At 44.4% G+C, this 24,797-nt stretch overlaps 1 protein-coding gene and 1 pseudogene across 1 annotated transcript in view; one reads left to right on the top strand and one right to left on the bottom strand.

Annotated features, from left to right (window-relative positions):
* SLC43A1 (solute carrier family 43 member 1) overlaps window positions 1-24,797 on the bottom strand; it is a 228,194-nt gene that overhangs the window by 138,372 nt on the left and 65,025 nt on the right. The gene's annotated exons all lie outside the window — the stretch shown is intronic.
* Window positions 12,948-13,066, top strand: LOC134897872 (5S ribosomal RNA; annotated as a pseudogene).

Raw genomic sequence — 24,797 nt, 5'->3', positions numbered from 1 at the left:
TCTCCCTGTCCCTGAATTTTGGATCATACTGTGTGGGATACACATACAGATGGAATCCGTTCAGGTTTAAGATGTGGATGTATCTTAGATTTAGGATGTGGAGAGGGGGGGTGATTATTTGGATGCAATGGGGGGACTGTGCTGGAGAGGATCTGGTGAGGGTGACCTGCTCAGGGCCAGGGAAATGGATACCTGGCAACAGTGCCATAACTGGACATTTTAGCGCTGTGTACAAGAAACCTCATGTAAAATAGGGGCAGTGCGCGCCACGGGCGCGCGCAAAGGATATAGGGGCACGGCTTCATGGGGAAGGGGTGTGGAGACAAAATAATACCAATTTATATTACGGTGCACAGTAGTCTCCATTATTCAATTCAAATTACGCCGCACAGTAGCACCACTACACCAGGTAGAGCCCTTTTTACACATTACGGCGGACAGATTCCCCTTTTTATACATTACGGCAGACAGAATCCACCTTTTACACATTACGGCAGACAGCGTCCCCTTTTTACACATTATGGCAGACAGCGTCCCATTTTTTACACATTACGGCAGACAGTGTCCCCTTTGTACACATTAATGCAGACAGTGGGGGTAATTCCAAGTTGATCGCAGCAGGAAATTTTTTAGCAACTGGGCAAAACCATGTGCACTGCAGGGGAGGCAGATATAACATGTGCAGAGAGAGTTAGATTTGGGTGGGGTGTGTTCAATCTGTAATCTAAATTGCAGTGTAAAAATAAAGCAGCCAGTATTTACCCTGCACAGAAACAAAATAACCCACCCAAATCTAACTCTCTCTGCACATGTTATATCTGCCTCCCCTGCAGTGCACATGGTTTTGCCCAGTTGCTAAAAAATTTCCTGCTGCGATCAACTTGGAATTACCCCCAGTGTCCCATTTTTTACACATTACGGCAGACAGCGTCCACTTTTTACACATTACAGCAGAAAGCGTCCCATTTTTTACACATTACGGCAGACAGCGTCCCCTTTTTTACACCTTATGGCAGACAGCGTCCACTTTTTACACATTACGGTAGACCAAGTCCCCTTTTTACACATTACGGCAGACATCGTCTCCTTTTTACACTATTACGGCAGACAGCGTCCCCTTTTTTACACATTACGGCAGACAGCGTCCCCTTTTTTAATTTTTACACCTTATGGCAGACAGCGTCCACTTTTTACACATTACGGTAGACCAAGTCCCCTTTTTACACATTACGGCAGACATCGTCTCCTTTTTACACTATTACGGCAGACAGCGTCCCCTTTTTTACACATTACGGCAGACAGCGTCCACTTTTTTACACATTACGGCAGACAGCATCCCCTTTTTACACTTTTACGGCAGACAGCGTCCCCTTTTTACATATAACGGCAGACAGCGTCTCCTTTTTACACATTATGGCAGACAGACAGACAGACAGAACAGATTACTGTCTCCGCTGGCTCACAGGCTCCTCGGCGCAGCTTCTGGCAGATTCCGGGCAGGGGAGAAGGAGGAGGGGGCCGCAGCAGCGCAATGTAATTGGTGGAGGCGCCACTGCAGCTGTCACTCTCCTTTCACATAGGCTGGCCGCCGCCGCTGTGATGAGGGAGTGCATCCCAGCATTCACAGCGGCGGCGGCCAGCCTGTGTGGAAGGAGAGGGACAGCTGCAGCGGTGCCTCCACCAATTAGATTGCACTGCTGCGGCTCCCTAGTCCCCCTCCTGCCCCCCCTTGGCTGCGTCCCTGTGTTCTCCTCCTCTCCTCTCCAGCGGCAGCAGACAGCGGCAGGTGGCATGTAATGTGTCAGTTTGAGTCATTACATGCCGCCGGCTTTGGGTCCCTTCACAGTGGCGGACCCCAGTGCAAGGCACCGCTTGCACTGGTGGTAGTTCCGCCACTGGTCAGATCAATTCCCTACATCAATCAGCTGCATTGCTGCTTATATGGGGTTTATTCATAAAGCAGTGAGAAGAGCAGAGAAGTGAGCCAGTGGAGAAGTTGCCCATGGCAACCAGTCAGCTGCTACGTATAATTTTCTAGAATGCACTTGATAAATGTTACTTTAATGCGGATTGGTTGCCATGGGCAACTTCTGCACTGGCTTACTTCTCCACTCTTTTCACTGCTTCACGAATAGACCTCAAAGGGGTTCAGGGTGGCCACGAAAAAAATTGGCGTTTTTCATGGTTTTTTTTTACCAACCATATCCAGTTAAGTCCTGCGAAAAAAACACCAATTTTTTTGTGCGAAAATACATAGATCCTGCGAAAAGCCGCGGACCTATGTATTATCGCAGCACTTATCGCGGGTCTAGGGGGCACTTATCGCGGATTATGCATTGTGCCTGAGGAATGTGAAGCATAATCCTGATAAGTGCCGGCACCAGGGATAAGCTCCATCTTATCGGGGCTAATTGGATACACCCTGGCGAACAAATTAGCTGCAGTAAATTACCACGGCTAATTGGATACCCCCCATAGCGTTGATAGTGCAATTTCTGACATAAAAAAAAAAAAGACATATAAATTGCATCCATTTAAATCAGGCAATTAAATATTCAGAGCTGCCGGGATCATAATATACCTGGGACTGAGCACATTTCACAAAATGCATATTATTCATAATTTACACTAATATAGCATTAGCAGCGTGGCTTACCCCCCCCCCCCCCCTCCCCCGCCCCCCCCGGAGAGAGCAGCCCAAAAGTCGGCAACTATGGTTTTTTCCAAATTTGGCATTTCTAAAGAATATCCCTTCAGTGAAAGTTATGTGTGAAAATGTATTTGAAGTTGCTATATAAAGAATGAAAAAGCTGTATTACGAGAAGTTTCATGTCAAACACCTCAATCTGTCACACACAGAAACAATGTCTAATGAAGCAGTTGCACACAAAGAAGTAACTATTGTGCAACTGCAGAAAAAAATACACACATATATATATATATATATATATATATATATATATATTTGCATCTGTTTACAGCCATCAGTGTGTTAACCAAGTAACCCCGCGTGATAAGAGCAGGGCAGGTACAGTAACTAGTAGCCAATCAGGATTGCCTGCTTTCTCACACCCCTTCCAAAATCTAGATTCAGCCTGCATCAAGGACACAATGAGTCATTGGGAAGGAAAGTGTGTGTGAGAAGCAGGTATGTCAGGGTTGTCTGTGTGCGTGGTGAGGGTCTAGTAATGTCTCAGGGTGACTTTACTCCTGTTTTATAAGCAAATGAAATGTGACCTCTCATGCTGGAACAAAACATAACATTTAGAAAAAGGTCCTCCATAACACAGCTGTAAATGATCAACTTATTCCCCCTCAATAGCATGACCAGCCTGTGACTTGCAGTACTGTGCTAATAACAATATTTTTTAGTGCTTTCCTTGAAGCAGGGGTAGGCAATAAGCAGCCTTCCAGCTGGTTGGGACTAGGACTACACATCCCAGCATGCACTGCTACAGTTTCGTTTTCAGGGCATGCAAAAACTGTGGCAGGGCATGCTGGGATTTGTATCCAACAGCAGCTGGTGGACCACTTATTGTCCACCTTTGCCTTAAAGAGTATTCTGAGTTATTATGAGCTATCTTATATAGGACACTTGATGAATGCAAATGAAGATATACCATGAGCGATCATCGATTGTTAGCAACCATGAATGGTTTGCCATCAAGGGCAGAAATGCAACAACGAGTTGTATTCCAGGTGCATAACTAAGCACTGCCCCATCCTTGTTCCTGATTGGTAGTACAACATGGTTTGTCCATCTATGGTTTTATGCCATCGGCTGTAAGCATGGATGGCAACATTGATGATAGAAATAGTACAACCTACACTGCAGGGCCGTAACTAGGGGTGTGCGACAGAGCGTAGTGCTGTGTGGGTGGCACTGTCACTGCCCCACTCTAGGGATGACCATCGATAGTTGTCACCTATGCAATGAATGACAATCTATGGTTTCACCAACTGATGGTCATCCCTGTTCTTTCAATGACTGGCCTGTGGCCCAATCCATGTCCGAGCGGTGCTGCACATACTGTTTTTCGCTGTGCCATGTTCCCCACTGTGTCATATCTTTAGGCCATCACTTATGGGGAGTGGCCAGTACGCACCATTGTCACCTCATGAAAAATTAATGTGAAAAAAGTTGCCTGATCATTGCTGTCTCTTGAAGGGACACAGAACGGCTTTCAGGAAAGATGAAGTGGTATGACATGAATACTATTTATAGTGATCTTCCTGGAGAGTGCTTATTAATATCTTGATAATATCATCACATGTCACATTCAGCTGCTGATCAAAGGTAATCACAGGTTAAAGGGAGCAGTTTTGTTGTGGGACTGGATGACAAATAGATGAAGAAATTCACAAACAATAAGCTACGATTTGGGTTTATGGATGAGGTAAGCATGAGTACACAAGTGAAAGGTGTACTACACACGTCAAAATAAATAAATCGAGATAACCGCATGTGGAAAGGTGAATGACACAATCTGCTGTTAACCTTCTATGTTTACATATCAACATAAGAAAGAGATGAAGTTTTGGTTTGTATACACAGTACTGTACTGTAATGTGATGAGATAGTAGAGTTAACAATTGATATGTGATTTATTTTTAAGCCAAATATAGCAAAAAATAATGAAACACTTCTACTTTCTTTACATTTAGTATTACTGTTCATTAGGTTTTTGCAGCATTATTTTTTTTTTTTAAATGGACCATTAACTTACAGCCTTGATGACAAACATTGGCTTAGACCAGTCCACATGTCAAATGTTTTTAAATGATATAATTTTACTGATTTCTACACTTTTAACAGCAGTGCCTAATTAAGAAGCTTGTGCATTGTTTACTGGTCTTATGTCAGGAGAGCTTAGAATATGATGATGACCTATATATCCCAGCATATACCCAGAATTTCTGCACCATTGCAAGAATTCATCCAGCTGGCCAATGGAAATAGTCTCATTTTCGTTTCAGTGTAATGACAGGGTGAAAGTTTGCTAAATGCAGGGAGTTGGAGAGTAAGGACTGCCTGTCACTTTTAGGGACCTTGGTTTTCCATTCTTCACTCAAACAACTTTTCTCATTTTTTTTTTCTAAATCTCCCTATGATAAATCCATACAAGTCAATCTAATGTACCTTTCACACTTTTTTTTTCTATTTACCACACTTGCATTTAGTTAAGTTCCATTGCTTCATGATAACAAATCTCACAGAAGTTTAATATTATATACAGTGTAATCTCTTGGTATATATATTTATGTACAATACTGTGCATTGCTGTTATTTCTCAAGAACTTTAAAAAAAAATGGTAAACTAATATCCTATAAAACAACAGTCAAAACATATAGTAGCACCTTTTATACGTTCACTTAAAAAAGTGTAGCTTTATTTCTACAAACATATCAGACAATCTGATTTTACAGAATAACCTTTAAGAACCTGATTTTACTATAGTCCTAGCTTCAGATGTCAGCTACACATCTGTTGGGGGTATATTTACTAAAAGTCGATTTGGGTCAATTTTGTGATTTCTGTTTTAAATCGCATATTTACTAACAGATGATTTTTGACATCCTTTTAAAAGAAATTAAAAAATCATCTGTTAGTAAATGTGGGATTTAGGGGTTAATTAACGAAAAGTCGATCCGGGTCGATGTTTGGTCGATTTTGTATTTCATGGTCTAAAATCAATATTTACTAACAGATAATTATTTTATTTTTATTTTTTAAACGATTTAAGTGATTTAGACCCTGAAACACAAAATCGAACAAACATCGACTTTCAGCAAATATATCCCTTGGGAAGTGGTATATTAAGTCGACATTCCACATGTACATCTACAGGTCAAAAGCTGTCCTTACCCTCCGCACTGAAGCTCGGGAATCAAGGGCTTTGTACATGGAAATGCGATAAAAACCTAATGCATGTCGACCTTCCATGGTCGACCTAATGACTGTCGACCTAAGTTGTGTCTACCCAACGACCCATACCTGGACACACATACACACTATGTTGATCCAGAGATTTCCAAATGCTAGTATGAGGCCAGGGATGAATTGTTTTCCTCATATGGCAAAAATATTGTTGCATTGCATTAACATTTGTTTCTTATTTGTGTCCCATTATTAACTATGTATTTAAGAACATCTTACATTAGACACGATCGAGTCACATTATTATGACCACCAGCTAATAGCCAGAGCAACCGATTCGGAGCACCATACGCAGCAGGGTTTGCTGAAATGTAATTTTAGACACATGTCAGGTAGCCCCCAGCTTAGTTTTGACAGTGAGCTGCTCCACTGTAGCATGTTGGTCAGCCCTCACGCCCCTTCATAGACAACTTTCACCTCTCACATCAATGTCACACAGTTTCCACATCAGTTATTTGCAATGGTGCCATTTGTCCAGTCACGATACACCTTCACCACAGCAGCACACGAACAGTTCACAAACTGTGCTGTTTCAGAAATACTGCCCCTCTTGGCCTGAAAACCAACAATTATCTCTTTTTACAACTCGGATAAATCGCCCTTTTTACCCATAGAAACATAGAATTTGACGGCAGATAAGAACCACTTGGCCCAACTAGTCTGCCCCTTTTTTTTATCCTTTAGGCAATCTCAACCCTTTTTGAACCTTAATTCTTTGTAAGGATATTCATATGCCTATCCCAAGCATGTTTAAGTTGCTCTACAGTCTTATCCTCTACCACCTCTGATGGGAGGCTATTCCACTTATCCACTACCTTTTCTGTGAAGTAATTATTCCTTAAATTTCCCCTGAACCTGCCTCCCTCCAGTTTCAGTGTATGTCCTCGATTTCTAATACTCCTCTTCCTTTGTAGAATGTTTCCCTCCTGAGGTTTGTTAAAACCTTTGGTATATTTGAAAGTTTCTATCATGTCCCCTCTTTCCCTTCTCTCCTCCATGACAGCAATGAGTGATATGTGTGCAGATGGCCTATCACACACCTTATATACCCTCCAAGCCGTGACGTACTTCATGGGCTACACGCTGCTGACGTTAAATTTAGGAGGTGGTCATAATAATGTGACTCACCCCATGTATTATCTTGTTGACTCGAGGGTTTTTACTTACATTCATTTACCTGCTACCAGAGCATGCTGGATGTTTGTTTTTCTATGCACATATCTGCCAACATTCACAGATGGAAAATCAGGACAAGTTATACCACACCCAAGCCAAGCTCATTTTGGACAAGAATACAGCACTTTTCCCTTAGGCCCATACCTTTATTATGCTAACAATAGAATAATATATAAAATGCAGCTTTGCGGTTTGTTCGTTGTAATATGATACAATAATACTTAATTCTATACAACAATTGTACAAACTGCAGTGTTATGACAGGGTTCTTTATCATTTCCATAAACAAAGTTCCTCCTCTCCATAATACAGTATATGTTATTTTTACAGCAGTATGTGTTATATACAGTGTTATCTGTGAACAATCGCACAGATGGCTTGTTAATAACAATAACACTGCATAAAGCTTGTACAAGAAAACAGTGGCATGTGATTGTGTATACAGGACAACTTGAGCTTGCATTCCTGCCATCATACACACAGGGGGGGGTAAATTTACTAAGATGGGAGTTCTATTTAAGTTGGGATGTTGCCCATAGCAACCAATCAAATTCCAGGTATTATCTTCTAGAAGGTGCTAGATAAATGAGAAGTAGAATCTGATTGGTTGCTATGGGCAACATCCCATCTTAAATAGAACTGCCATCTTAGTAAATTTACCCCCGGGATTCTGTGGCAGTGTAGTTCCTTTATGGCAGGCATTTCCAAACTGCTCTACAGTCTTAGATGTAGACGCAGTTGCATTCGCTTTTGCGATTATTTTCCAGATTTGTGCAAATGCTAGTCTGCCATGTGAGGGTTAATCAAAACCAAACCGCTTATCTCAACTTACAGTAATCATTTATATTGTTATCCTAATAATATCCACCTTTAAATGTAGCGTTACCAAAATAACCAAGAGTTCCTTCACGCATGAATATGTTTAAAAGCACAACTAAATTTATTAATGAGTATTTAAGGTGACCTTGTTTTATTAATTACCAGCTTCCTGGGCTGCCTGGGAGATGAAAGAGTCAGATTAGGGCAATATCTTATGGCTAAAGGTGCAAACACAGGATTTCTGGGGGGTGTTTCCAAGAGTTTATTTTAGTGAAATAGTCGCCAGCCCATGAAGGAAACTATAGTCTGCCCCAAACAAAGTGCAGTTCATGTAATATGGTATTTCAGACCTATGCAGGCCCAATGATAACAGTAAGCCACTCACCAGATTCTCTCTCTTTTGCAATGATTGGGCACTCAGATCCACAGACACACACAGTGGACTTGGTAGGAAAATATGCTGCCACAAAGGTATGTGTAGCAGCTCCATTCTGCCCTATATGCTGAACGTATTGGCCGCTGGCCAGCATGTGGGGAAGGGGGTTTTCTGGGCAAGTGGAACCCCCCCCCCCCCCCCTGCATTTGCCTATAGGCTATATGCCAACTGCAGCACCTACCTTCCCTATGAGACTGAGTGAGGTACTCATCTACCAACTCTGTCAGTGTTTGTGACAGGTATGGGCTGCACTGTCTCACCTTTCACCTTGGGTTCAGCTCCTGAAGATAATGATAGGAGGTTGTGAGCTGCATGTTCAGCAAAACTCTACACAATATTTTCCATTGGAGAATCAAATGGAAACACAGAGGCCATTAACCCTGGCTCCCTAGCCTGCTCAAAAGAGTGACATGCATAACAAATTAAGTGCATGGTTATTACTGAAAACTTCTATTTGACCACACAGGCTGACTCTAGTAAACCTAATATACTACCCCTTTGTGTGAACATTCCTCATTTATCATTATAGTAAACTCCTTTAAGGGGGCTAACCAAAAAAAAAAAACTTGTACCGTTCCCTAGACTCAATGATGTGGGACCCAACTCACCACAAGTTCTGGCACAGAGGTATTCACACTACTGCCTTACCTCCCAGTTGCCTGGTCTCCAAACAGCCATGGGTCACATTCCTGCCAGTGGCAGAAATACTGGAGGCAATGGAGTCGGTCGCCGCCGGGCGCCAGCCTTAAAGGGGCACCTCCTCCAGTGCTCCGCTGTTTGCCAACGATTGCCTACTTTATGTTCCTCTTTCAGCAGTCCGGACGGGGGGCGGGTCACCTGCTGAGTTTATAGAGTATTGAAAGACTGTCTGAGATCAGTGCACCCGTACATGAGGCGTGGTGTGGGTGGAGTGGCGCTCGCGTCTCCCACTACGCCCACACCATGCCCCCAGTATGGAGGCACTGATCTCAATCTCTACAGTATGTTTCAGCAGGTGATCCTAACCTCTCTGGCAGTGAGTCGGACTCAAGGGGACAGGGAAGCATATCAGAAGATCAGTGTTTGTGAGCGTGGTGGATTGGAGCAATTTATGTGTTTGAGGGGAGGCTAGCTGGGAAGGGGGTGGGGGAACTGTTTGGGGGACAGCTGTATATATGTGTGTAGTGCGAGAGCATGGGACTGTCCTGTGGGGGAGGAGTGTGGGGGATGTGTATGTGTAGTGCACTGTGCATGTTGCAGAGGAGCTCAATAAGAGAGGGGGGAGAGCTAGGGGGTGGGTTTGTGTGAGGAAGGGGCAGCTATCGGAGGGAACCTGTGTAAGTGTAGTGCGCTGTGCATGTTGCAGAGGAGCTGAATAAGGGGGGTGCTGGGGGGTCTGTGTGAGGAAGGGACAGCTATGTGGGGGGGATCTGTATAAGTGTAGTGCGCAGTGCATGTTGCAGAGGAGCTGAATAAGGGGGGTGCTGGGGGGTCTGTGTGAGGAAGGGACAGCTATGTGGGGGGGATCTGTATAAGTGTAGTGCGCAGTGCATGTTGCAGAGGAGCTGAATAAGGGGGGTGCTGGGGGGTCTGTGTGAGGAAGGGACAGCTATGTGGGGGGATCTGTATAAGTGTAGTGCGCAGTGCATGTTGCAGAGGAGCTGAATAAGGGGGGTGCTGGGGGGTCTGTGTGAGGAAGGGACAGCTATGTGGGGGGATCTGTATAAGTGTAGTGCATGTTGCAGAGGAGCTGAATAAGGGGAGCTGGGGGGTCTGTGTGAGGGAAGGACAGCTATGTGGGGGGTTATGTGTAAGTGTAGTGCGCAGTGCATGTTGCAGAGGAGCTGAATAAGGGGGGGAAGCTGGGGGGGGTCTGTGTGAGGAAGGGACAGCTATGTGGGGGGGATCTGTGTAAGTGTAGTGCGCTGTGCATGTTGCAGAGGAGCTGAATAAGGGGGGAGCTGGGTGGTCTGTGTGAGGAAGGGACAGCTATGTGGGGGGATCTGTATAAGTGTAGTGCGCTGTGCATGTTGCAGAGGAGCTGAATAAGGGGGGAGCTGGGTGGTCTGTGTGAGGAAAGGACAGCTATGTGGTGAGGTTATGTGTAAGTGTAGTGCGCAGTGTATGTTGCAGAGGAGCTGAATAAGGGGGGAAGCTGGGGGGTCTGTGTGAGGAAAGGACAGCTATGTGGGGGGGATCTATGTAAGTGTAGTGCGCTGTGCATGTTGCAGAGCTGAACAAGGGGGGGGCTGGGTGAGGAAGGGACAGCTATGTGGGGGGGGGATCTGTGTAAGTGTAGTGCGCTGTGCATGTTGCAGAGGAGCTGAATAAGGGGGAGCTGGGGGGTCTGTGTGAGGAAAGGACAGCTATGTGGGGGGGATATGTGTAAGTGTAGTGCGCAGTGCATGTTGCAGAGGAGCTGAATAAGGGGGGGAAGCTGGGGGGTCTGTGTGAGGAAGGGACAGCTATGTGGGGGGGATCTATGTAAGTGTAGTGCGCTGTGCATGTTGCAGAGCTGAACAAGGGGGGGGGCTGGGTGTTGGCCTGTGTGAAGAAGGGACAGCTATGTGAAGGGGGATCTGTGTAAGTGTAGTGCGCTGTGCATGTTGCAGAGGAGCTGAATAAGGGCTGGGGGGGGGCTGTGTGAGGAAGGGACAGCTATGTGGGGGGATCTGTGTAAGTGTAGTGCTCTGTGCATGTTGCAGAGGAGCTGAATGAGGGGGGTGCTGGGGGGTCTGTGTGAGGAAGGGACAGCTATGTGGGGGATCTGTATAAGTGTAGTGCGCTGTGCATGTTGCAGAGGAGCTGAATAAGGGGAAGCTGGGGGGTCTGTGTGAGGAAAGGAGAGCTATGTGGGGGGGATATGTGTAATTGTAGTGCGCAGTGCATGTTGCAGAGGAGCTAAATAAGGGGGGGAAGCTGGGGGGTCTGTGTGAGGAAGGGACAGCTATGTGGGGGGGGATCTGTGTAAGTGTAGTGCGCTGTGCATGTTGCAGAGCTGAACAAGGGGGGCTGGGTGTTGGCCTGTGTGAAGAAGGTCAAAAAAAGAGGAGAAGAAAGAAGGCTCGTGTGGGCGCACTCTTGTCAAATTGTAATCACTATTTGTGATTAACACATTAATTATTCTAATTACTGATAAAACACAGTTTTATTGAGATAAACATTAAGATCAATATAGTTGCCCATGTCCAAAATATACATAATCCAAACTGGTTATAAGGTTAAATTGATAAAATGTTCTGGTCCTGCCTCAGGAGATGAGATAGAAATGGGTGAAGACACTGAGAAGTCATACACCCATTTCACCCGGCCAGTACAGGTAATCTGTATTGATAAGACCGAATTGGTCAATTAATCCATAAGTCTGTCATAGTCAAGCAAAATTATTAGCATTGACTGGACAGTACAAGGTTCTTGTTATCTGTTGCACAACTATGCCGATTACACTGGTACCTCTAACTGTATATATTGTTGGAGGACTAACTGTGGTACCTTCCATTAAGAGAAGTAGATAGAAAAATAGATAGAAAATGGGAACAAGTGGTGATGCTGCTGTTGAAGTCACATACCACACATCATATAAAATGAATCAATCAATAATCTACTCAGGGCACAATTGCCCTTTTTCAAAATGGCGCTTACTATTTTATTCCGTCTTTTCAAATGTGCCTCCAATCCCTTGAGCCTCCAGCCGCAGACGTCAGCGGCTCTTTCCGCTCTCTAGTACAGGTGGCACCTCTAACCACTAATGACCAATCTCCAGTAACGATTGGCCCAAACGCCTCAATGAGGCGTTTTTAAACCTCCCTGTTACCTACAGACAGACACAGGAAGTGAACAAGCCCCTTAGGGGTAAAACGCGTTTTTCACCTTAATTTCAATGGGTCCTTTTTTATCCTGCTGCACTTAAACTCATGGTCCTAGCCGCCGGACAGGATTCCCAATCCAGTCACACTGGGCTCTCTGGTCTCAGCAGCTATATCAGGAAACAGCATTCTATCCCTGCATATATCCAGGTCAGGTACTTTATTATGTGGCTATAACTATTTATCTGTACGTAGCCACAGCTTCCTACATAGCATCTGGCACCCAGATCGAGGTGTATATACCAGTACAAAGAATTCATAATTTTCTGTCTCATGTCATATTTTTTGTGATTATGGTGATCTATTGATGCTTCTTTTATGCATATCTCAGTATTTGCAATAACAGGAATTACATTCTTTTGTTTGATGCATCTTTCACTACAATCTAATCGTATGTACCAGTATTAACAATCTGTCTTTAATTTCAGTACAAGTGTACTTATATCCTTTCTTTTGTATGCAAGTACACCAAATTTTGGGATTGCACCTTCCGAACCTTATACTAATAGTCTTATATGTAAACATAGCTAATGATTAATATACTACATTTTAAACTTTCATCACCTTTTTTCTTTTTCGTGGACTCTCATTTATGATCCAGGGGCACAATACCACTTCGGTGGGATTTGATGTCCCCTGCCTAACGTAAAAAGCAGATCCACACTGCATCTTCCGTGACAACATCAGTCACCCTCTTTTACATAGGTGCACTCTCATTGGAGTCTGACCACTCTCTACTATCAAACCACACTGCTAATGCCCGATCTCGTCCGATCTTGGAAGCGAAACAGTGTTGGGCTGAGTCAGTACCTGAAGAGGAGACTCACAGGGAATACCCAGTGTTGTAGAGCTTTAATCATTTTATATGATGTGTGGTATGTGACTTCAACAGCAGCATCACCACTTGTTCCCATTTTCTATCTATTTTTCTATCTACTTCTCTTAAGGGAAGGTACCACAGTTAGTCCTCCAACAATATATACAGTTAGAGGTACCAGTGTAATCGGCATAGTTGTGCAACAGATAACAAGAACCTTGTACTGTCCAGTCAATGCTAATAATTTTCCTTGACTATGACAGACTTATGGATTAATTGACCAATTCGGTCTTATCAATACAGATTATCTGTACTGGCCGGGTGAAATGGGTGTATGACTTCTCAGTGTCTTCACCCATTTCTATCTCATCTCCTGAGGCAGGACCAGAACATTTTATCAATTTAACCTTATAACCAGTTTGGATTATGTATATTTTGGACATGGGCAACTATATTGATCTTAATGTTTATCTCAATAAAACTGTGTTTTATCAGTAATTAGAATAATTAATGTGTTAATCACAAATAGTGATTACAATTTGACAAGAGTGCGCCCACACAAGAGCCTTCTTTCTTCTCCTCTTTTTTTGACATACGTGTTTCTGGCTCTGGGCGCACCACCAAGCTGGACATTGAACCAATGAATCATCTATAAAATTGTCCAACATTGGTTTCTTCTTGATTAAATGTGAATTACCCATATTATGACCAGTGCCGGGTCGCCCCTCTCTATGTTCTGTGTGAAGAAGGGACAGCTATGTGGAGGGGGATCTGTGTAAGTGTAGTGCGCAGTGCATGTTGCAGAGGAGCTGTATAAGGGGGGGGGGGGGCTGTGTGAGGAAGGGACAGCTATGTGGGGGGATCTGTGTAAGTGTAGTGCTCTGTGCTTGTTGCAGAGGAACTGAATAAGGGGGGGGGAGCTGGGGGGGTCTGTGTGAGGAAGGGACAGCTATGTGGGGGGGATCTCTGTAAGTGTAGTGCGCTGTGCATGTTGCAGAGGAGCTGAATAAAGGGGGGGAAGCTGGGGGGGTCTGTGTGAGGAAAGGACAGCTATGTGGGGGGGATCTGTGTAAGTGTAGTGCTCAGTGCATGTTGCAGAGGAGCTGAATAAGGGGGGGGGGGGAGCTGGGGGGGGGGGTCTGTGTGAGGAAGGGACAGCTATGTGCTGGTGGGATCTGTGTAAATGTAGTGCTCTGTGCATGTTGGAGAGGAGCTGAATAAGGGGCCTGTGTGAGGAAGGAACAGCTATGTGAGGGGGAAGAGCTGTAATATACAGTGGTGCAAGTATGCTGGTACGCTCAGGTACGGCATACCCTTAAAAATTTGGCAGCAGGTAAGCAGTACCATCCACCACACACTTTGCATCCGTGACCACCATTACCACAATTATAATGCACCACCGGGCAACAAGACCATGGTGCCTGGCAACATAACGGCGCCTCTCACTTTGTCAGGGTTACTGGGAGCGCGACGGTGACATCATGACATCACTTCACGCTTCCTTCTCTGGCGGCTGTGGCTGACGTGAAGAGAGAAGCCAGGGTGCACTCTCCAATATCTGCTGCAGCTACCCCACACCCCCCAGATACATTCAGGGGACACTGTAAATTTGCAGAAAACCTTCAAAGACTGGGGGTGTCCCTTAAATGGGGGGGGGGGGCAACTAACTCTATCTTGCCTTCGGGCGCAGGGAATGAACTTACGCCACAGACTTCTGCGAACATCTCACAGTTACTTGGGTATCCTCCTGATAACAGGCTGCGAAGTCACCTGTCTTCTCCTCATATAGGTTTTAGACCCACTTTCAAAACTTACTATTGTGGGTACCACTAGCCCCAGCAGATTCAGATTTCCACTCTGCTTCTCCAAATTAATCACAGAATTGACCACAGTGTCATTTAAACCATCTAAATCCAGGAACTCATTTGGACAAAATAGTGGGATTTATTTACTAAGCCTTGGAGAGAGATAAAGTGGAAGGAGATGGAGATAAAGTACCAGCCAATAAGGTCCTAGCTGTCATTTTTCAAATACAGCCTGTAACATGGCAGTTAGGAGCTGATTGGCTGGTACTTTATTTCTCACCAAGGCTTAGAAAATAGACCCCACAGGGTCTGCTGTGACACATGCTTGCCTACTTTGCTGCAGCATGGTAGGCACATGGGGTTGTGGCTGGTGGCAAGGTGGGCTGTCTGGGGGCGTGGCCAGTAGCAAGATGGGTTGTACAGGGCATGGTCGTCAGGGAGGTGGGCGGTCCAGGGGCGTGACATCACAATCTCATCATCGTGGCTCCACCCTCAGCTCTACAGTGCCAAGAAAACAGGCACTGTAGAGTGGGGGGCAGAGCTATGATGATGCGATTCAGTGCAAATTATGTCACCAGATCCCATCAGACTACCCACTTGTTCTCTGCTGTGGGCCTTAGTTATGGACCCAGTGGCACAGTACATTACATAGTTCTGTCCATTTGATAGCAACTAAACCTCAAATGCTTTCCGAAATAATAAAGCTGTTTTAGCTAATTAAATCCAGGATTTAGTACACAGTGTAATGACAAAATGAATTGCTTGAACAGGGGGGCAGCGTGGCATCGTATTTTGTAGAAGAGGATTTTTTTTATATGAAGGGAAGTAGCAACACACCAAATAACTTTATTGCATTAAAAAAAAAAAAAAAACATAAAAAAATAATAATAATTGTGTGCCCCACTAAGTATCGAACCCGGGGGTGCACGCATTGCGGGCGGACACTGTATTTGTTAGGCCACAGCCAACCGTGGTTAGAGTAAGCACCCCTGGTGTACATGTGATGTGTTTTGTCTGATTTGCATTAAAAAAAAATAAACGTTATGGTAAGAACTTACCGTTGATAACGTGATTTCTCTTATGTCCACAGGTATCCACAGGATAACATTGGGATATTGTCGAGCGACAGCGAAAATGGCATCAACACGGTCACGAGCTTTCTGGCCTCCCAGGATGCATTGGGGCCTCCACTATATAGTCCCGCCCACTGACTCAGTCAGCTCAGTTCTTTCCACAGCGATTTTAGGCAGGAACATTAGGTAGAGACCTGTACAGGCGATAAGAACACACATGCACACCCTTCCATACAAGAAGGAAGAGGTTTTTAGTGTTTGTCTAGATCCTCAAATCAGATGCGTCAGGGTGGGATCCCTGTGGATACCTGTGGACATAAGAGAAATCACGTTATCAATGGTAAGTTCTTACCATAACGTTTATTTCTCTGGCTGGGTCCACAGGATTATCCACAGGATAACATTGGGATTCCCAAAGCCATTTTAGTGGTGGGGACGCTCCTGATTGCACAGGAGGACCTTTCGCCCGAAGTCTGCGTCATGAGAGGCAAAAGTATCCAAGGCATAATGTCTGATGAATGTGTTTATGGAAGACCATGTGGCTGCCCTACATATCTGTTCTGCTGATGCACCCTGTTGTGCTGCCCAAGAAGGACCTACCTTACGTGTAGAGTGTGCAGAGACATTAGCCGGAATAGGGAGATCTGCATGAGAATAAGCTTCTGATATTACCATTCGGAGCCATCTCGCCAGCGTCTGTTTACTAGCAGGCCAACCTCTCCTATGGAATCCGTAGAGGATGAAGAGGGAATCTGTTTTCCTGATGGCACTAGTACGATCTATGTAGATTTTTAAAGCCCGGACCACGTCCAGTGACGCTTCTCCCGCAGATAGTCCCGATACCTGAAAAGCTGGGACTACAATCTCTTCATTCAGGTGAAACTTTGACACCACCTTTGGAAGATAACTAGATCTCGTTCTGAGAACTGCTCTGTCTGGAAAAAAACTTAGGAAAGGAGACTTACATGATAATGCTCCTAAATCTGACACTCTTCTGGCTGACGCCATTGCCAGTAAAAAAAGAACTTTAACCGTTAACCACTTAAGATCCGCTCTCTCAAGTGGTTCAAACAAAGGACCCTGGAGAAATTTAAGAACTAAATTCAAATCCCAGGGAGCTGCAGGAGGAACAAATGGGAGGTTGAATATGTACTACTCCTTGGAAAAATGTACGTACATCCTGTAGGTCAGCAATCTTCTGCTGAAACCATACAGTCAACGCTAAGACTTGCACCCTCAAGGAAGCAACCTTCAACCCTTTATCCAATCCTGCCTGCAGGAAATCCAAAATTCTAGCTACTTTAAAAGATCTCGGATTGTAATTTTTTCCAGAACACCAATGAATATAGGCTTGCCATATTCTATGATATACACGGGCCGAAGAAGGCTTTCTTGCTCTAAGCATGGTTTGGATTACCTGCTTTGAAAATCCTTTAGCCTCTAAGACAGAGGTTTCAACAGCCACGCCGTCAAAGACAGGCGATCCAGATGACTGTGACAACAAGGACCCTGCATTAACAGATCTGGACGTTGAGGGAGCAGTATCGGTGCTTCCATGGACATTCTCAACAGATCTGTGTACCAATGCCTTCTTGGCCAAGCTGGAGCTATTAGAATGATTGCTCCTTTTGCCTGTTTTATCTTTCTCACTACTCTGGGTAACAGATATTTTGGAGGGAACAGATATGCCAGCCGAAACCTCCATCCTACTGACAGTGCGTCTACCAGGAACGCTCCTGGGTCCCTTGTTCTTGATCTGTACCTCGGAACTTTGTTGTTTAGACGAGACGCCATAAGGTCCATGTCTGGTAGACCCCCTCTGTTCACCAGTGTCTGAAACACTTCTGGGTGTAGTGCCCATTCGATTTCCTGAATGGTGTGCCGACTGAGAAAATCCGCCTCCCAATTTAGTACACCCGGGACAAATACTGCTGACAATGCTGGGAGATGGAGTTCCGCCCATTTTAGAATGGGAGTTACTTCCTCCATCAGACTCTTGCTGTGAGATCCTCCTTGATGATTGAGGTATGCTACTGCCGTCGCATTGTCTGAGCGGATCTGGACTGGTCTTCCTTGTAGATTGTCCTTTGCCTGAACTAGGGCCAAGTAAATGGCTCTTATTTCTAACAGATTTATTGGCAGGCGACTTTCCCTTGCGGTCCATTTTCCCTGGAACCATAGGCTTCCGAGTACCGCCCCCCAGCCTTGTAGGCTGGCATCTGTCGTCAGGACTTGCCACTCTTTTATCCAAAAGGGTCTCCCCTTGTTTAAATGGTCTGTCTGTAGCCACCATGCTAGAGACCTTTTTACATTTACTGGAATCTTTATCATCTGCTTCTTTATTGTTTGACGATTTCCATTCCATTTGGTCAAAATGAGATGCTGCAACGGTCTGGAATGGAATTGCGCATATTCCACCATGTCGAACGTTGATACCATCAGACCCAACTGTCGCATTGCTGCATGGACTGACATTGTCTGGGCTTGCAACGCTTCCTGAGCCATGACCTGCACCTTGACTATTTTCTTCTCTGGTAAGAGAACTCTCTGTAGGTCTGAATCCAATATGGCTCCCAAATGAACCATCCGCTGTGACGGATTCAGGGACGACTTCTCCCAATTTATGAGCCACCCATGTCTCTGTAAACAAACTATCGTCTGTTGGAGATGGCTCAACAGTAAATCTTGCGACTGGGCTAAGATTAATAGGTCGTCTAGGTATGGGAATATTCTTATCCCTTGTTTGCGCAGACAAGCTGCCATAACCACCATGATCTTGGTAAACACCCTGGGTGCTGTAGCTAGCCCGAAGGGCAGAGCTTGGAACTGGAAGTGTTCCTTGAGGATGGCAAACCTGAGGTAACACTGATGTGATAGTGCTTTAGGCACATGTAGGTAAGCATCCCGTACATCCAGAGATACCATATAGTCTCCTGGTTCCATAGCCAACATTATGGAGCGTAACGTCTCCATGTGGAACTTCGGGATCCATATGTAATTGTTCAACATCTTCAGATTTAGAATTGGTCGATATGACCCATTTGGTTTCTGGATTAGAAACAGATTGGAGTAATACCCCTGTCCCTTTTGTAATGGAGGTACTGGGACAATCACACCTGACTGCAGTAATTTTTGGACTGCTTCTTGCAGGGCATTGGCCTTCGACTCTATACGAGACGGGCTGGTGCAAAAAAATCTTTGAGGAGGCTGCCTCCTGAATGGGACCCATACCCCTGAGATACTACTTTCTGCACCCAGGCATCTGTTGTTGATTGTTGCCATGTGTGTGCAAATTGCAGGAGTCGGCCCCCAACCCTGGAATCCTCCAGGCGGAGGCCCGTCTCTTCAGGCTGACGGTTTCTGTTCAGGTTTGGAAGCTGGCTTTTTGCTAGCCCACTGCTTCCTACCCCTGGATTTAAACTGGGGTTGTTTAGGCTCCTCTTTACCTTTCGCTTTGCTTTGCCAGCGAAATGAGCGAAATTTTAAACCCTTGGACTTAGGGTTATAGGTAGCCGGAAATCTGACCTTCTTTGATTCAGCCGCTGACTCTAGGATATCCGATAAAGGTTTTCCAAATAATATATTACCCACGAAAGGCAATGCTTCCAATTCCTTCTTGGACTCCGCATCTGCCTTCCAGGTCCGTAGCGAGACTGCTCTGCGAGCGACTACTGCCAGGGCTGAAGCTTTAGAAGCAACAGTGCCTACATCAATGGCTGCTTCTTCTAAATACTGGGCAGATTGTCTTAAACGGCAAAGACGATCCTCTTGCTCCCTAGTAGGAGAGGGGATGTCATTCTCTAGTTCCTCTATCCATTCGCCCATTGCCTTTGCTACCCAGGCCGAAGCCATAGCAGGTCTTACCACTGCACCCACAAGAGAAAAAATATTTTTCAATAGGCTCTCTACCCTCCTGTCTGTGACATCATTCAAAGAGGTAGATGACAGTGGCAAAGCAGATTTATGCACGAGTCGCAGAACATGTGCATCTACTTTTGGAGGAACTTCTCTCTTCGAACAATCTCCAGCAGGAAATGGATAATAAGAATCCCATCTCCTAGGAATCTTATACTTTTTACCGGGCGCTGCCCAAGACTCATCCATCATTTCCGTCAACTCCTCTGACGCTGGAAATTCAGCTTTCACTGACTTTGTTCGTTTGAATACAGGTGCTTTTGCTTTTAACGCTGTCTTGGCTGGTTCTTCCAGAGAAAGCACAGCCTTTACTGCATTAATGAGTTCAGCTACATCATCTGAACTAAAGCTCTGCGACTGATCATCATACGGAGTTGAATCTATTGTTTCCGCATCATCATCCGATGTATCCTCTTGTGTAGTCTGCCATACAGACGTATCTGTCTTAGTCTTACCTGCCCCTTGGTTGCTTGTAGAGGCTACTGGAACCAAACCATAGGAAGGTAGCTGCATGTATGGGTTCATAGTGTAACCTAACCCTTGAGGTGGTGCTACTGGAGCTAACCTGTCTGCTATTGAAGACAGTCTTTGCGAACATATTCCATGGTGGCTCTACTGGAGGTTGAACTAACTCCTGTTTTTTACTTCGCTGAAAAGCGAAACAGTTTGCACACAAACCCTCATAAGTAACCAATTGATTCATATCAATTACCCCTGACTTACAAGATAAGCATGTTAGGGCTATGGGAGTGCTTGACAAATTCTCCTCATCACTTTTGCCGCTCAGACATTTTTTCTGATATTGACTACACAATTTTGTGACTGAAAAACACCCTATAATCAGTATATAGAGGTGAAATCAATCTGACCACAGTGCACCTGATTTGAGGGTCAGAACAGGACTGACATTACACAGAAAAGTCAGCACGCATACTAGCAGTCAGTCACATGTTAAAAGCATTAGACATTGTCATATGAGAATACAACCTCCATAATAACTTATACATAAGTAGGAAAATTGTACTTCTGTTTAACTGGTTATTTTTTCAACATAACATGCAGAAAACACAGTAATATACAGGTCTCATATGCAATAGGTACTAAAAATTAACAATGCACACTAAGAAGTAGAAGGAATTTTTAGTACTGTATACCCTGCCTCCAGAGAGCGGGATACAGGGAGACTCACCACACTTCCATATCCAAGCAAAGACGCTTGTAAGACGCTGAGTGGATTCAGACGCTACTGGTGTACACTGCCGCTTTTGGTAACTGATAATGGACACGGACGCTCACCAACGGACACGGACGCTGAGCGACTCCACGTGCATGCAGACGCTAAAGGCCTGCGACTCGGTCTGGGCGGGTTTATATCCAGTGTACACAACCGCAGCGTCTAAGCTGCGACCGAGTACCCTCGTGGTAGCGTCTGACCGGAAGTGAGGTCATTCAGTTCATGAAACGAGAGACGCGCGGGAACTGGCCATGAACTCGGAGGAGGGACGGCCAGGAGAGCGTCTGAAACCCCCTGTTGACTTAAACTCCCAGGATCGCGGCCTCACCTAGTCCTGGCGCCTATGATCCCCAGAGCGTAGCGCTGTCACACTCGAGATGTTCGGCGCATCAACACACTGTTTGCAGTCTCCACCAAATCAGTGTAGCTGTGTCCTGACCCCTCTAGTAAGAGGAAGTCCATAGACTCACCGTCTCCCCATGCTCCGGCCACAGCCTGGTAACGTCTGCTGGACCTGCTAGAACATCCGACACAGACGCCCGTCGAGACAGCACTGTACCGCGAAGGTAAGCGCTGTTGCGACCCGGTGGGGAATTGTTGGAGCGACTCTGTCTAATATGCGTTTAAAACGCTGTTAAGAGAAGTCGCTCAAAAACCAAAACAGTAAGTCTATAAAAATAAAGTAATGAAAACTTGAGGCTGCTTTCTCAGCAGCCCTGTGACCATGCGGCTTCCTGTCGCACCAAGCAAAAAAACTGATCTGACTGAGTCAGTGGGCGGGACTATATAGTGGAGGCCCCAATGCATCCTGGAAGGCCAGAAAGCTCGTGACCGTGTTGGTGCCATTTTCGCTGTCGCTCGACAATATCCCAATGTTATCCTGTGGATAATCCTGTGGACCCAGCCAGAGAAAAGTCAGATTGAATCCGCCAAGCATGGCAGCACAGCAATGGAGAACATCTGGAAGTCATATTAATGAGGTATGGACCCAGTGGTACAGTGCATTACATATTTCTGTCCATGTGATAGCAACTAAACCTCAAATTCTTTCCAAGATAATAAAGCTGTTTATGCTAATAAAATCAGGATTTAGTACACAATGTAACGACAAAATGAATTGAGTGAACAGGGCGGGAGCGTGGCATTGTATTTTGTAGAAAGGGATTTTTTTTATATAAAAAGGGAAGTGATTAATGGTTCTTTGTCACAATAAATGTCAGCCAATCAGCAGGCCATGCTAGGAAAGGTCCGTTGGCTATTTGAGGCATGCGCTGTACAGTTTAGGAAAAGCGACATCTGGTGGACAGAAAGTAGTATGCACGTTACAATTATAACGTGACGTTGCATTTATAACGCAACTAATAATGGGACTTATAACGCAAGAAGCCGGCGCGAGTTGCATGGCGCCCGCTACGCGGTACGCAGCAACGATATATGAGGACACATCTGTAGTTCATATTACTTCAGATCATCCCCTAACGTCCTGGAGTGGCCATCTGTGTTGCAAAGCTGGCTCCCAATGATATATGTAATACACAAGTAGCTCATTGTTAAAATGATCACAATAACCAGAGTTTTTTTAAAGACAAGATACAGAGTTTATATGATAGGGATTGTATAACAACCATATCAGCATAAAAATCACAGATTATGAAAGGTAGTATGTATATAATTGTATTAAAGTGAATAACAGTAGTAATTTCATTTTATATTATTATATTTGAGTATATAGCATTTGCTATTATATTTTTCAATTAAATGTATTAACCAGTATGCTAAGGCTGTAGTGTCTTGTATGGTGCACTCTGGAGTGATCATCAGGAATGATAGGAATTAACATTATAGGTGTGTGCCTCTGCCCCTACCCGTGTGTGCATCTGTCCTTACCTGTAGGTGCCTATGCCCCTACTTGTGTGTGCCTCTGCCCCTACCCGTGGGTGCCTCTGCCCCTTACCCGTGGGTGCCTCTGCCCCTTACCCGTGGGTGCCTCTGCCCCTTACCCGTGGGTGCCTCTGCCCCTACCCTCTGTGTAAATTGCTCCAGGCATTCCAGAGTTATTATGAAAACTATGGATTTTTACATGTCACCCCCTTCCAACTCCCACCCCAAGGGATGTCTTACCCCCACAGTATTTTTGTCCAGATTGTAAGTCATATGTGTACCAAATTTGGTGTAAATTGCTCCAGGCATTCCAGAGTTATGCTGGAACATACATGCACACATATATGCATCCATATTATATATATATATATATATATATATATATATATATATATATATATATATATATATATATATATATATATATATATATATATATATATATATATAAAATTGAAAAATATACTAGCGAGTGCTGTTTACCCTAATATAATAATGTAATGTGTAATAGCTACTGCAATTCACTTTATTACTATTATATACATACTACCTTTCATTATCTGTGACTTTTATGCTAATATGGCCCCCACAACTTACCCCTATCACATTCACCTGATTCACAGCAATATAGAAATACAGCTAACCTCACAAATATGTCTCCCATCACCCTCCAAATTACTAAAATATGCCTTATGGAAGTCATGCTCTGTTTGTAACAAATTAACTTCTATCCGTGACCTCTTTATATCTAACAACTTCAACCTGCTGGCTCACACTATCAGACATGGCCACCCCTGCAGCACTGTCTCACGGCTGTCTCCAATTCACACACACCTCCAGGCCTGGTAATAGTAAAGGAGGTGGGGTTGGATTATTACTATACCAATCTTTCACATACACAGTTCTACCACAGGTTCCATCACTCACATTCACATAATTTGAATTACATCGTGTCTGGATTTACACTTTTCTCTTTACGTGTTACAGATATCTATCACTCACCTGGGCAACCCAAACAATCTCTGGAATTGTATGTATGTATGTATGTATGTATGTATGTATGTATGTATGTATGTATGTATGTATGTATGTATATATATATATAATTTTACTAGTCCAGTGCAGTTTTATTGTTTATCTGAAATAACTTCTGCATTGTACCTGTGACTGAGTGTGCCTGTAGCTGCTGCGTGGACTTCCTTCTCGTGTATCACACTTATTGCTACCACTATATTCTGTACCCTGGGAGGCAAGGTGCTTCAGGGTCTCATATATGTTATATATATATATATATATATATATATATATATATATATATATATATATATATATTATATTATATATACACACACATATATATATATATATATATATATATATATATATACACACATACATACACACACACACATACATACATACATACATGCATATAGTGCTACACAGTATATACTGTTTTGTGTTTCTTACTGTGTATTTCAGTCAGTCACCTCATACCGCTTTAATTCTCTGTTTGTGTCCTGTATTTACTGTCTCATAAATCAGGGGGTTATTTGCAGGTATTGTGTTTGTCTGGCTATATTGCAATGTTACGCTCTAAGGCTACATTCCCTATAATGTCTGCCACACAGGGCGGGAAATCCGTGGATGCGTCTGCATCATGCAGTGCTTGCACCAAGGATTTACCTGAGGGGGAAGTTTTAACTGATGGTTCAGGTACTGGGTGCCACACATTTCCCAGTCAGCCTGCAGCACCTGTGGTCAATCAGGAACCACCTTGGGCAACGTTTTCAGGTATGCTGAATACACTTGTGACACATCGTACGCCCCCTGTGGAACCTCCCGTGCTATTGCAGC

This window comes from Pseudophryne corroboree, chromosome 3 (assembly GCF_028390025.1).
Source record: "Pseudophryne corroboree isolate aPseCor3 chromosome 3, aPseCor3.hap2, whole genome shotgun sequence".
Lineage (NCBI taxonomy): Eukaryota > Metazoa > Chordata > Amphibia > Anura > Myobatrachidae > Pseudophryne > Pseudophryne corroboree.
Note: the sequence above shows the minus strand (reverse complement) of the source record. Positions and strands in the feature narration are given on the sequence as shown.